The sequence below is a fragment of the Glossina fuscipes genome, unplaced genomic scaffold, assembly GCF_014805625.2.
Source record: "Glossina fuscipes isolate IAEA_lab_2018 unplaced genomic scaffold, Yale_Gfus_2 59, whole genome shotgun sequence".
Lineage (NCBI taxonomy): Eukaryota > Metazoa > Arthropoda > Insecta > Diptera > Glossinidae > Glossina > Glossina fuscipes.
The window spans coordinates 138,918-148,202 of record NW_023998431.1 but is presented as its reverse complement, the minus strand read 5'-3'; the positions used below and the strand labels follow the sequence as shown (position 1 = coordinate 148,202).

Sequence of the window (9,285 nt, the reverse complement as noted above, 5' to 3'; positions counted from 1 at the left end):
TTAATTAATTTGCATGGATTATGTTCGAACGAAAATGACTCTAATCCCACCCCCACCCCCCCTCCCCCCTTCACATATCCATATATGACTTTATGAACATTATTCTTAGCAACTTATTTTAAGTATAAACAGATGTCGATTTAACGTTTAATAGAAAAATAACCAGCAAGATTGGCTTGAAGGAGGGAGTCTATGCAAAAATTATCTCGATTAGTTAACTGATTGTTTCACAATTATAAAAGAGAGCCAGGTTGAGTTAATTGACATGAATCGCATTCAAGATCCGTCATTACTGCAGGTACAAACAGCTCGTATGTCCTTCATACGTATATCTATGTAGCATTCAACTGTTTTTTCAATATTTCATTGCAGACGAGTTTTGTAAGTAAAGGCTGTTTTATAAAATTTGTTAAAGAAATGATTGGCTTGGACGATCAAAGACGCTTTAACATAATAGTAACTTTATCAATTTGCTTCCTGGAAATACTCAAGTCTATCCTCTGACATTCAACCGGTATAATAATATAAGTGTAATTGAAGAAATTTTATGTATGTGCGTATTTGTATCGTGCTTTTCTTTTCTTTTTTTTTTTTGGCTTATTTTTAAAGAATCATAATTATTATGTGTGTACACATATATATGTATGTATATTATGCCTTATCATAGTCGCCGTTATAGTTCGGTTATGTTTTCTTACACTAGGTACACAAATATCATGTGTTTCGTATAAATATCGTGTGTACATGATGTTCTGCGGGTTATTTGTTTGCATATTCTGTATACGTACGTATATATAGTAAATATGTAAGAAGGTTGTGTTGTTTGCATACATATGCTTGCACGTATGCATGCGGTGACATGCTGTATTATAAGTGCGCTTATCGTTTCGTCCTTTTTATGAAACATATTCGTTAGGTTTGTATATGCCCTCGCATGAAATAATCTGAGCTTTTCATTTAAAGCAAAAAAAAAAAAAAAAAAAAAAAAGAAAACAAAGTAAATAAATAAAGAAATAACAAACACAAAGTCTCTGTTTTATGCTGATCGTTTTTGTGCATGAAAACAGGATTTATTTATGTGCACGAGCATGTTATTGTTTTTCGTATGGTTCGTTTAAAACAGAGTGAGTCCCAGCTGAGATTTCTAAAAATAAAAATTTTTTTACTCATGCAAGTTAAATAAGATATACAGGAACCACCATCGCCACTACCACCTACACACCTATTTTATTACGCATGTATGTACTGGGCATGCAACTCTTTCAGCTTTTGTTTTGTTTACTTTATACGCAGGATTGTCTGCAATAATGAAACACAATGGCAATGGAACATAAAATCCGGTCTGTCACTATCATTTAAGTATAGATGAAGCCGGTTTTCTTCTCAAGTTTTAGGAAAGCTACAAAACACATTAAAGGTTACGATATGCAATAGGAACAACATGCTCGGCAAGAACAAGAGATATAAGGAAAAAAAAAAAAAAAAAAAAAAAGAAGAAGAAAAAGAAAAGGAAAAAGAAAAACAGTTGGTGAGAATATGAGTCTTATTTATTTTTTCAGGTTAATTTATAAATTTGAGGCTTGTACTTTTTCAAATTTAATTATATTTTATTTGTTACCCACATAAAGACGATATTTCCGTTTTAGACCACGACGCCCCCTTAAGATGATTGTTGAGGGAACTTTCTTGAGCGTGCAAACATCATTCACGTCACACCACAACAATAAGTTTATATGCAAAAGATGAAAACAACCCTTGTTTTTTTGTCCACTTAAAATATCCCTTAACAATGTGCTTACCTGGTCTTGCATTTCCTTCAAAAGAGAATCAAAGAACGGTAGGAAACAATTTGAAAAGAAATTCAAATGAATTCTTTTGATTGGCATTGAAATACACTACGAATTGTAAATTAGACTGAGTAACAAATCTGGTTTATGTATTATACGCTTTGTAATGCACTTTCGATATCTTGTAAAATGTGTTCCATTGCCTGCCTACCCTATCGAAATTGAGAAGAGAGAGATGAACATTGTATTCAAATTTTAAACAATGACACTTACTATGTCAAGCCGTAATAACTATTAAGATATTTATATTTGCTTTTAAGTCGAATTTTAGTTGCCGTTCATGAAATTATAAAATATTTAAATAGTTTTTATAAATATTTTCATCATCTTTCGTATTAATACTATTAAAATGAGCACAAAGGGTAGACTTTAAAGGGCGTAGTAAAATTCTTTACAGTCTATATATCACTTTTATTCCATATAACCCTGGTCACATCTTGCCCAGTACGTTTTGATGATGGCTTTCAATATCAATGTCGACTTTCTTATTCACTTTATTTGTTTACCATTTGGGGATACACTGAATATGACCCTGTGAATTTGCAAGGAAGATACATTTTCACAGTTTTTCTGCGGTTAATACTCTGCTTCGTTCACTTTACAAGTAAAGTAGCAACATTTTTTTTTTTGACTTGTATTGGCAGTCTCAGATACGATCGCATCGATTTGCATTATTACCTTGGGTCGAGGAGTAAGTCTATGGTGTTGGACTTTGCTCATGTTTCCATTAAAAAATTTTAGCACCAAAGAATGTCGACAAAGACTTATCCGATGATCCATTAACTCTTCTTATACGAAATTTTGCCTTAAAATAATCTGCTGGCAGCTGAACCGTGACGCTAAGAAATTGGGAAAAATTTTAAATGCCACTGCCAATGATAATTGTTTTATTTTACAAAACTATCTTTTAAGCTCACATACCCGATCCGTTGGGTGTATTTAAAACAGCTTTAATAATAATATACCATTAGTAATTGTAATCGAAATTGTTATCTTCAAAACAAATGAGTATATAGGAGCCACCTTTAAACTAGCCCCAATTCTATAGGTTGACTAATGCCTGCAATGATTTTCAGAAAACGCTCTGCATTCTTTCGATATGAGGATAACGTCGCGGCTATATGGATTAGTTAGGCTACAATTTTTTTTTTTAAAAAGACGGCCTATTCTGATCAGATAGAGAGAGAATATTGTGGTTTACTATCATTTTCAATTTTGATGTACCTGAGCTTTAGCTAGAGAGATAATGTAAAAGAAAAGACAATTACAATCTGTTCCAGACAATTATAAACTGTTTTCATTGTCTATATTTATGAATTGGATTAACATTAAAGTACAAATCCAACGTAAATTCGTCTCATAATTGGAATGGATAGTAAAAAAAAAACAAAGTCCTTAATTCAAAAACGCCAGAAAGAAAAAAATGTCTTGTGACTTCTCTGTGACATTGCTCGGAATGTGGTCGCTAATCTCAAAATTTATTTTCACCATTCTGCACATATTTCTTTTGACTTCTCCTTCCTTAGGAGTAAAAGCAGAGCAACAAAAGAAGAAATTCGCGCTACGAAAACATATAGTATGTTCGAAAAGGGCAGCGCCTGCTTCTGCTATTGCCATTTGCTATGTTTTTGTTCTACCCTATGGCAAATAAAAAATTCTTCAAGTTTTGCTGGGCATTAATTCTATATTCATTTCTATTTGACTCTTGACTCAATACTCGAAAGTGTCTTCGACCAGATGGTATCGCAGCCATAGTCCAAAAGGCTCTTCAATAAGTACTATCGTGTTGATATTTTTGCAACTTGCTGGGAGATTGCCCATGTCTAACATGTAACCCCATAAACCCTGCTAATTGCCGCTCTCTTGCAATCCATTGTGCAATAGCCAAGGTCAACTACCATCTGATAAGATATCTGCAAAGTAATAATCTCATTTGCGATAGACAATAAGACTTTTGCAAAAGTCGGTCCATTGGGAGTTCAATGTCCTAATCAATCCGAGCTATTCGCCATTTCAGTAGGAGTGCGATCGTTGCACTGGATATCTCACAGGCATTCGACAGACTACGTCATGAAGCTAAGCCCCAAATTCCAAATTGATTGCGATAGGTGGCGATGAGAATTTCGCTTAATTTATATCGAATTTTTGTGAATAACCGTTCAAGAAGAGTTGTAATCGACAGATTTATCTTAAATAAGATGCACACAATTGGATGAGTACGACAAGACTCGGTTCTCTCTCCGTCGCTCGTCCTGATGAAAGCAACGAAAGAAACAAAAAAAAAATGCTTGTAACTTGTGACGTCTCTGCGATATTGCTCAGAATACGGTAGTAAGCTTTATGTACCGGTACCAGGTACCCCATAGTGCTGTGCAATGGACATTAACTGCTCAAATGGCCATAATGCAAACTAGAGGAATTACTAAAGTCAACGATAGGTCTCAATATCCACGGCACTTGAATTTGGCGATTCACTTGTATGTTAGCATATTGAAAATTGCTCCAACCGAACTAAACCAGCGATAATAGGAAACGGCTCAAGAAAGAACTGTTGCGAGAAATGTTAACAGCATTGAACTGGTATGTGCTATCTTCTTCCCTGTTGTGTTCGGCCGAGTATTACTCCTTTTGATTAACAATGATTTCAATTGTCTAAATACATTCAGAACACTAGTTGTTTTCTCTGCACGAGTTTCATATTTTGGATAATGGGAGAAAAAGTGTGTAGCGATCCGCAATGCTTTGAATAAGAACTCGTTCAATGTTAAATTTCACCAAAAAAACTTGGCAGAAATTATACCTCATTTGTAATATTAAAATAATGAAAGTTATCGCAGAGCTAATTGAAATTTTCCAATTTTAAAAGTTAGGCCTGTAGATTTCCATTTGTCAACTTCTAGCGGGTTATTCCGGGTTCCCTGGCAAAGTTCCAAGTTTTATAACTTTTAAAATTTCACCGGCAAATGGATACACATAGCAAATTGGTTCAGAATCTCGCTTTTATGATACTTATATGAATGATATATATATGTATATATATATATATATATATATATATATGGGTTATGTATATTCATAGCATATATCTTGCGGCTGCAAATGCAATGACAAGATGAATGAAAATAGATAACAAGTTATACGTGAAGAAAGACATACGTTTGTAACGACATAATCCATTCGTAAGTAACTGGTAAGTAAAGAGCAAATATTCATCTATCGTTTAATTTTTTATTAAGGCCGCTTTAATGCAAAATCAAAATGGTATCAAAGATGAGTTAATTGTAATTGCATAGAGATGCCAAGTAGCGGACATTTTATCATCAAATATTTATCTTTTCACGTTTAAATGATAGAAAAGAATCAATCAAATAGAATTAAAGTATACGATACATAATGATGATAATTAATTGTAGACAGACTTATAATGACATATAAAACTTTGGCAACTCTGACTATACAACTGTTCAACATAGTAAAACATGCATTACTGGTGTTAACTAAAAAGCTAAAGTTTCTGCGAAAGAACACTCGCAATAAGAAAGAAGGAGAAAGAATGAATAACAAACGCCCCAACAAACATAGTTTTTGGAAACTTTTGGGAATAAGAAAAATACACATTCAAACACACGCACCCACACACATTAACTAACTTTCGGCCGCAATTTACTTGCGGCGTTTGGGTAGTAATAAGACAAAGAGAGACATATACGGAGAGAGAGAAAGAGAGAGAGCGCGCGCTCGCGAGAGAGCCATGTTTTGTGCTATGATTGACTACCAGATTGACTCCTGCTAATTATAAACCAAATAAGTAAAACCTGAAACATAGAGCAAAACAAAATAACATACAGATGAACAATAAGCAAAAAAAAAAAAAAAAAAAAGAAGAAAATAAACACCGATCCAGGGTTGTTATGTGTGCACATTGTGTTTGTGGTATCGAACGACAATAGCACATACAACAATGGTATACATTGATACAATCATACCACTACCAACAGAATTTTAAATACTACGATGAGCGTTTGTACTATATATACTTTGTAGTAAGTATGCATATGTACTTAAATATATATATATATATATATGCATGCACGTATGTATGTACGTATGTATGTATGTATCTATGTATGCATGCGTAGTATAGTGTCATTGTCATACATCCATGCACAAGCATACATGCATATTTTTCATAGCTTTGAATGACTGGCTGATGGCTGGTTAGTTGCGTTTTTGACGCTGCACTGTTTGCATCACGTGAGTTGAAGTCGTGACTGTGTGTGTAGAAAAATATTTTTATACTTATATATCCACATACTTATTTACATATGGACATTTGCAAATATTTTATATGTTTTCGTTTAAATATTTTTTTATTTAAAGTATAAAAAAAATTAATTTTGCGTAACATGTGCTAGACGACGGTGTTGGTTATGACGAACAGTATTGTGTTTTTCTGCTAAAATAAATAATATTTTATGCATATATATATATATATATATATACATATATATGTACGTATGTATGCATGCATGTGTGTATGTACAAATATATTTATTTTTTGTTTAAGTTTGTTATTCTTTGTGTGAAATTAAAGGCACTAACTAACTAAATTAAAGGAGGAAAGAAAAGAAAAAAGGTTGAATTGCCAACATCACCAATATTTAAATACAATCAATGGTGCTTTAAATTGTGTTTATACTCTCGGATTAGCTCGCTTTATGTTTCGCTCTCTCATTCACCGCGTCTCTTTTCACATTATTCTCATGAGTTATAAAAACATTGCACGCTTTGTTTAACTCTTTCAACAATTTTATAGATATATAGTTGCATATATATATATATATATATATGGTGTTTTTGTGTGCGTGTGTTTTGTTATTTTATGTATTACTCACGCCCTAAACTGCAGACAATCATATGCGAATATTTGCATACATATGTGTGGAGATCTGTCTGTGCATAGCCCAAAGAAATGCGTGTAATTTGGAATATAAAACAAGCGAAGCAATTTTAGATAAAATTAATAATACAGTAGTGACTCAGGTTTACTTAATAAGTGGAACACAAATTTTACAGGTATTTGAAAATTGTTTCAGTTAGTAGCTGAAGGTTTTTTATATATACTTTTTGTGCTAATATAATAATTTTGATAATTTAAAAAGCTGGCACACCGTGATGACTACCGTGATTAGCCTCTCCCTTTTCACACATTGAGTTAACATTGAATTTATTAAACTGAGCGACGCAGTGAATTTGTACATGCGAATCAATATCACTTTTTGAAGGGATTACCAAACAATCGATCAATTAAGTCAGCGCCTGATGATTGGCTTGATCTGATCGTACGTCCCGTTAATTACAAATAAATTGAATTGGTAAGCTTTTGCTATCGTAATTGCAATTGCTCTTTTTCGTTATTCAAAAACTGGTCTGTTAAGTTATGTGGGCTGATTAGATTTAACTGTGTACACTACTATCTATTCAATGATAAACAAAGTTACCTTTCATTTCTATTGTTGCATATCTGAATTCTTGAAGATCGGAAATTCAATCTTCCGAATTCTTGAAAGATGTACATGAATATTACATGTATTTAGTATCCTCGAATATCGCCGAATAAGTACCGAATCATGGATACTTCTAACCTAAAAAAAGAAATATATCCCGTATATAAATATAATCGAAGGAATTCGTTACTACACCATATATAGCACCTGTCTAAAATATTCCGCCGCCCTCCTAAAGTATATTAATTCTTAATTAAAGTCTTAAGCTTTTAGATCGACTCGTCCGTGTCAAACGTGGAACACATCAGTTCTTTCAGTTACATTTTCAAAATTTTCCCTGGCGCTGGCAAATACTGAAGAATACAGAAGAACTGAAGAGAAAAAATTGAAAACAAAAAAAACTAGAAATATTGTTGCTAATAATTTGAAATGTAAAGCCAATAGCCGATGTAAAATGTAGTAAAAATTCGGTGAATGACAATATATTTGTTGCAATTAACAATGCAATTAACAACAACTTACTTTAAAAGAATTATACCCTTCTAATTGGGTTTTCATTCATTATTGGTATTTGTCATTTAAGGGGACTACTAATTATGTTTATTCTTGGAAGAATATTTCTATTCCCATTGATTTGATATGTACACTTGTGTGCTAGTCTTTTCATCCAGAAATATTTTAAAGTTGTTTGTTTTCTTTTCTACCTTTCCTCACAATCATTGATTTTTTTTCGTGACTTGATTATGTTCATTTTCAAGCTTAACATGTTTTTTGTTTTGTAATTAATCGAGTTTCCATGTGCTCCAAACTCAAGCTTTCTGCCCCAATTTTTTCTAACCTTAAGACATCCGTACAAAAACGATAATGAATGGGTAGGTAGCTCAACGATCTTATGCGCACGTATCTTCAATGAATATTATAGTTGGAAGTGCAACAAACGATCTGACAAATTAAGTTTATCTTCATCGTTCGGTGATACCTAAAAAATTTTGCAACAACTCTGCGAAAAATATGTAGTTGTTTCAATCGTACTTTCAGATTTAAGTGTATCGCACTTAAATCTCTTTGTTTATATATTGAAGCTCTCTCAGGTGCATGCGCTCTCTCTTTTGAACATTTTCTTACCAATATGGACGGATGATGAGAGTTTTCGCTAAGAGTTGTACAACGAAACACTTCAATGATTGTGTTGATATGTTCTTTGTGTTGTTGTGTTGCTTTAGTTATTATTATTATTTTTATTATTTTGCAGCTATATCGACGTCCCGCTGCTCACTATATTACGCGTTGTTTGCTTGTGCATGCTTCCCTTTTCTTTTTTTTTTTTTTTTTTTTTTTTTTTTTTGGCTTATATATATTTCCATAGACGGTGTCCCGGCAGAGCCTCGTTTTAGCTGGCGCACATGTAAATGTCTGTCCGTATGTTTACAAGAGTCTTACTCGTCTCGTAGCTAAAAAACTGACACGCTCTATGTTATGTTCTGCTTTTTCTGTTGCTCTCCGTTTGCTATTCAATATACATACATACGATATTACCTATCTACACAAGTATTATACAAGCATGTTTTTATGCTTTTATATGTATTTTCGTTGTTTGTTAAGTTTGGTGTTGTATTCATTTGTTAAATGGGTGTATGTGTGTGTGTGTGTGTTTGTGTGTGTTTGTGTGTGTGTGTTAATGGGCTACATGTGCATGTATATAAGTTTAGGTGATACTTTTACTGTATTGTCTGCCTGCCATACATGTACATTTACGTAGCTGTGTAATGTGTGGTCGTTGCGTTGCGTTTCAAAAGTTGCGTCAGTCAAGTCCATCACATATATTCAGTTTTAGTTTCGGTTTAATACACATTCCATGCGGAGCATATTTTCGGAAAAAATTAATCACCTGGCTAAAGCTACAGATTATATTTTGCAACAATCTATGCATA

The 9,285-nt window shown here is 33.1% G+C and overlaps 1 protein-coding gene across 2 annotated transcripts in view; it reads left to right on the top strand.

Annotated features, from left to right (window-relative positions):
- LOC119637288 (homeobox protein 2) overlaps window positions 1-9,285 on the top strand; it is a 124,447-nt gene that overhangs the window by 69,527 nt on the left and 45,635 nt on the right. Inside the window, exon 1 of one of the 2 annotated variants that reach the window (XM_038033221.1) lies at window positions 6,080-6,101. The exons of the other annotated variant lie outside the window; for it this stretch is intronic. The gene's annotated coding sequence lies outside the window, so the exon portion shown is untranslated. Of the gene's footprint in view, window positions 1-6,079; window positions 6,102-9,285 lie in introns of those variants that run through there. 2 annotated transcript variants of the gene reach the window in all.